This window comes from Nipponia nippon, unplaced genomic scaffold, assembly GCF_047370975.1.
Source record: "Nipponia nippon isolate SJK-2023a ecotype South Korea unplaced genomic scaffold, ASM4737097v1 scaffold_12, whole genome shotgun sequence".
Classification (NCBI taxonomy): Eukaryota; Metazoa; Chordata; class Aves; order Pelecaniformes; family Threskiornithidae; genus Nipponia; species Nipponia nippon.
Window position 1 is genome coordinate 5,612,322 of NW_028262313.1, and position 6,000 is coordinate 5,618,321.

General features: G+C 35.2%; 1 long non-coding RNA gene across 1 annotated transcript in view; it reads left to right on the forward strand.

The window, feature by feature from the left end:
- Nucleotides 1-5,624, forward strand: part of LOC148056662 (uncharacterized) — a 128,199-nt gene extending 122,575 nt beyond the window's left edge. The window contains exon 3 of the long non-coding RNA XR_015702435.1: nt 5,388-5,624. This is a non-coding gene — a long non-coding RNA (uncharacterized LOC148056662). The remainder of the gene's footprint in view (nt 1-5,387) is intronic.
- Nucleotides 5,625-6,000: the final 376 nt, after the last annotated feature.

Genomic DNA, 6,000 nt, shown 5'->3' on the forward strand with positions numbered 1-6,000 from the left:
CCGGGGGAAAAGGCTGAGCTTTCTACTGATCAAACTAGAGCAAGCAGTCATGAAACTGAGGGGTGACAGCAGGGGAACCCACAACACCAACAGACCTTTCAAAAGATTAGCCTTGGAATTTGGGATGCTTTCATCTGGCTGGATATTTTTGGAGCAGCCACTGTTTATGCTGTAGTTAAATTAGGATTACTTCTTCTGTACTACCAATAAATTATGGTTTTATTGAAATTAGTGGTAAAGTTCCCATGTATCCAAATTGAGAGAGGATTTTACCCATTTTGTTTAACGAAAATTGGCTTTAAATTATCTAGCGCTTTCAGTTATACGTTATGTTGCACAACTGACAGTTTCTTATAATTGATCCATGGATAGTTTTCTGGATCAAATGTTCTGTGAAATGCTATTTTATGTGGAGGTGGTTGACGCAGGTCAAATTGCTTCACTTAGTCTTGTTTTCGTCATGTATTTCAGCGACTAGTACATATTGACAGACTTAATTGCGATTGCTTCAAAAGCTAGAGGCTGCTTATTTTGCCAAAGATTTTCCATATAAACATGACATTAATAGTGTGTATTTTAATTAAGTTGCAGATAGCTTTTTAGTAGGCTATTTGCTGAAACTGACAAGAAGAAAACAATAATGGTTGAGCTGACAGAAACAGAATTTGTGAAAAGAATTGTTTACCACAGTGTTTTATTTAACACAAATAATAACAGTGAAGAGCATTTCAGACTTTGATAATAGCAGTGTGTCAGTGAAGCATGTGGAGTAAGTCTTCCAAAAACAGAACTTACAGCCTTGGTTCTTAATTCTTTTCAGTGGCCAAAGATAATGAGTGGCAGATCCCAGATCCTTCCTGGAAAAGATTTCTTTTTATGCATGAAACGGGACTTCAGTCCTGCTTCTTAATATATGGCTAGTGATTTTCCTATCTGCTTGTGAACGTGCACAGTCATAGTAATCCTGATGTAACAAATAATTTCATTTCCTTATTATATCTAGCTCATGATTACCATAAATAATGCTAGTACTTGCCAGCGCACTGCTAGTATACTGCCCTATCTACTACAAAAGGATGGCTGGGCTGATTACATTGTGATTTTTATTTTCTCTACAGTAAAACACACAATGTTTGTAATGCTGTAGATCTCTCTGCTCTCATTGTGACAGACTGTTGTTTTTTGGCTTTCCATGTAAGTTCTAAGTTGATTATCTGTGTTGGAAATGTTTTAAGGAGACATACGGACCTCTCTGATCTAAAAATCTATTGCAAGATTGCCAGTTTGCAGTTCACCTCTCCAGGGACAGGCAGTAGTTAAAGCACACAATGTGAAGGCTTAATGAATGGTTCCAGAACTAATCACGCTACACTTTAGGTAGATAGAGGAAAAAAATATACCTATATGCCTTTGTTACTTTGTAATATCCATCAGGCTCTGGATCAGTGTCCTGCCAGGGTTTGAAGCTCCTTTACTTAAATGTTTCTCCTTCAAATCACAGCCTAATCAGGCTCCTTGAGTTTAGTTAGTCTCAGTTGAAAAATCAACAGAAAACCAAAAGAAAAATCCTCTGCATTTGGAAGTTATTATATTTTTAAAGCTCTTTTTAACCTGCTTTAGGATTTGGACCTCACAAAACATGTAATGCTTTGAGAGCCCACCCACAGTCTTTCTTATTTGAGACGGTTACAAGGCTTTTCTTTTATCTTTTTTTTTTCTTTCTTTTTTTGTTTCTTTGTTTTGTTTTTTTTTTTTTTATAAATTTATGGGAGATAAGCCTACCTATCTATGGAGGAGGGGGTGGGGGGTATCTCTACACTTCTTGAGAACTTGAAAAGCAGTTAGGAAAGAATGGTCAAGGACTTGGATGTCTGCTTTTTTTTTAGCATGACATTCTGTTAAAGATTCATTTAAGTCATAAAGAATAAATGAGTTTGTAATTAAATATGTGCAAAGTTTTGAAGAACTTTTCTGTGTTCATTAAGCTTCTTCTGCCTTTCAGTAGAGATTATGTATGCAATTGTATACATTATGAAAGTTAACCGAAACGTAATAGGCCAAAGACATGAATTAAAGAAATCCCCTATTTTTTTTTTCCTTTGGTGGGGTAATTAACGTAATGAATTGACACTGGCAATTTTTCCATGCTGTACCCTAGTGAAATTGATAATGCTTTATAGTGGGGAAAAAAGGTATTCTCAAAGGCTCTGGTATGGAAGGTCTAAATAATAAAATAGAGAAGATAAACTTCTAAATTTTTTTAAAAAAATTAAACATAAAGAATAATTTGTTTCCATCAGAAGATAATATTATCTATCCTTCAAGGCTGAGTGAGTATAATTGCCCATCATATAAATCTCTTGACAAATAGTGCCCTTAGGCAGTGTGACACTAATAATTGTTCAATTACAGACTTTTAGCTTTTCAAATGGCCAGAGTCATTATTATGCACCTCGTTAATAGAAATAAAGGCATAGTTTAAACACATAGGAAAAATATTATTCTTTTGAAGATGAGTTCGTCTTTACATTTAATGTCTTTTCTAATTACCTGTAATATTTTTTAATAATGATTGAATTCTCTTTAATAATAATAGCACTCTAATCTGTTTACTGAAAAAGGAAGGAATTTAATATTCAAACATTTAAATTTCAAATAATATGTTAGCAATGTATTTACCTTTTTGAAAAATTATGTTCACTCTACCTATATAGCTTCAGTGTATTTTAAATGTTTCTAACAGTTCAAATTTATTCTCTGAGCCAATGTAATCATCAAATAGTCAACTATTATACTACTGATCTTCTGGACCTTGATTCTTGATTCTCGGTTATGCAATTTAAAGGTACTGAAGGTAGGCTGAAATGGATGATCTGATAACTCCTACAAGTTAGGGAAATTCTTGGAAGACAGGCAATTGTTGAAGGTGAAGTGGAAAATGACACCTATTCTTTACAATGTTGTTCCTCTTCTAGTATAACATAAAGGTGTGAGGGGGAAGAAAGCTAGAACTCTCTTGGTCTGAGAAAGTTTTCTTGCAGAAGCCAGGAGGCTCAGCATTACCCAAATTGCCAACCACAGTCATATGGTAACTAAAATATTTCACTCCTTGCAAATACCAATCAGCCTCAGTGTCATTAATCCTATTTCACTCTATTAATGTTCTGTTTGATGTTATCACTTCTGAAATAGGTTTATCTGAGAGAAGATTGAGGAATTGTTCCTAAAATTGTCTATTGTCAATGTATTTAAGAACAAAGTATGACTGATTTCTGAATGATCTGGCATAAACAATTGGGAACAAGGTCAGATAAATTTTATCTTACAATTAAGCTGAGATTGCCATTTTTCTTGTGAGGATAATTGCATTTTTGTATATTTATTTGTTTAATGTCACTATGAATTTTGACATGCTACAGTTCTTCACTGTTTAGGTAAATTTTGGAATATTTAGAGCACTTTCACATGAACCTCCCTGATTCCTGTGAAACGTTGAAGGCTCAGGGTGAGAACATCAGAGTACAGAAAATTACATTCTTCAGCCTAGGTCAATACCCATGGAGTATTTTACAATAATAGCCAAAAGAAACAAGGATGTTGGTAAGATTACATCTATGCATGCATATACTTGAGTTTCACTTGGAAATTCTCTGGTTTATTCTATTTCTGACTCTATTGATTCAAAATTCCTGTGACTATCATACATCTTTAACGTAGGTATAAGCACAGGAACTAGAGTTTATTAAATGCTTCCTCTGAAAGCTAGACACAATATTTAGTTCTCTTTGGATCTCACTGAAAATTCAAAATGTAGATTTGATCTGTTGCAAGACTTACTAAAGCTTAGTTGTGTGTGAACCTGAATGAAACTGATGTTTTTAATTAGGTTTGCATAAGATTTGAGCCTGATACAGAGATTTTGTTCAGGCAGACAAACTAAAATAAAAAGTTGGCATGAACCTTTGAAAAACAAAATAACACATTGGTTAGGTCACAGACTGGGTGGCTATTGCTGTGGTAGTCATAATCTAGGTTTAGGAGAATACCTTCTTTCCAATGTCAGTATGCATTAGAAATAAAATAACAATATTGGGTGATAACTTGCTACTGAGGCTGTGCTTATGTTTCTTGATAAACTGGTTTAGAAGGCTTCCAAAAGAGCGTGGCCGTAAAGCAAGTGGGCTTGCATTAATTACACAGGACCTCATTCCCACTTTCAAAAACCGGCAATCATACAGGCAGGTTAAGAGTTAAGAGTAAGTCTGCTCACAGCTGGAAATGCAGCACTGGGAACTGTATAATATTAGAGCTTGCTTAAAAAGATTTGAGATCTACTTTGAAACAGGGTGATATTTCTGTAACTTACAAACCTTTTCAAAATCAATACAGCCATCTCAACTTCATCTAACTTTCACATTTTTGCATTTTTGACATATTTTCAAAATTATCTCCTAACTCTTTTGTAATAATTCGCATTGATTGCATGCATTTGATCAGAGCCAAAGCAATAAAATGCAGACTTCAGTGCTGCTACAGTCAGCATATACAGTAATTATAGCTTCATCTGGTCTTTTTGCTTTTAAGACACATTTTACTTTTGAAATTATAATTTTTCTGAGCTGTCTTGAACTTTGAGAGCTCCTTAAAATTAGAAATAGGGCTGAGGAGTTCCACACTAGCAAAATTACCTGAGATGCTAAAAGTGTTACATAGATGTGTGTTTATTTCACAACACCTTGCAAAAGCATTTGTACAATTATGTTTGCCTGTTTTACTTGTGAAAGTAGGACTTGATTCCAGTTTTCCCATATGTAAGATGTATTTAGAGAGAAGGTAGTTTTTGTTTTTACACTCTGAACATAATGCAGGTTTTATCGTCAATTATTTGTCTATATTGTTTGATAAGAACAAAGGTTGAGTCAATATCTTGTCCAGAGCCTTTGAATGTGACTGTGTCCTTGCAGAGCCCAAGGGGTAAGACTGTGGCCAGCCCTTCTACAGGAGCACAGGAAAACGAGGGGAGGATGTTTGGCTATAGCTGTTCCTAGGCTCTTGCCCATCCATGTCATTGCCCTGACTCTGCCTGGACATTTGTGTGCATGTGTGCCTTGTCAGCAACAACAAAAGCATTCATTTAGTTTGTTAAATATAAAAAGAGTACTCTTGGGTTCTTATGTTACTTGCCTCAAATTTCTCACTGGTGTTACAACAGTTTTACTTTGCCTGTTTATAAAATTTGAGCCTAAACCTTATCCATTTCTATTTCCTCTCAAGCCCAGTTGATATTTACAATAATTTTCATCTAAATACCTGATTATGAATATGATTACATTTCAGAAAAGGATTCAATTAATCTTTCTATTTTTTTTCCCCGTATACATCAACAGGAAGGTCAATAACGATGAATACACACAGAGCGTGGCTGTTCCATGGTAGACCTCAGATGCTGGCATCCTTTTTTCTTTGCAGATCCTAGCGGGAGTTGTACTGATGATAGTGTTGCTGACATTTGGTCCTTTGCTTGGTAAAATCTACAGTGAACTGAAACTGCCTGATTATTTGAACGCTTTGTCATATATTTTGTTATGAGAAATTTGTACATCTGTGTGCATCTGCTGTGTCTGAGAATTGCTACAGCATGGCACTCATGTTCCTCAGGAGATCTAAGCCTCGATGCCCACACAGAAGATGTTGCCACTACAAAAGACATGTTGTCCTTTCATGCCACCTGATCCTCTTTGTCAGTCACTTGTGCCCTGAGGATGTTTTTGTACATTGTAGTGTTGGAACTGACTTCATAGTGTCTTCACCTATAAAGCAATTTTTACATTGTAGGAATAACCGTACCATGTGGTTTTTTCTGGCAGAAGGAGGTATAAGAACACGATTTAAAGTGGTAGCTATGTTCTGGCATTATTAGGATACTGGAGTAATTATGTAGTTATGTTTTTAAAGCTGGGAGATTGTTAGTAATTCTGAATAAAGAAACAAGAGTGAAAT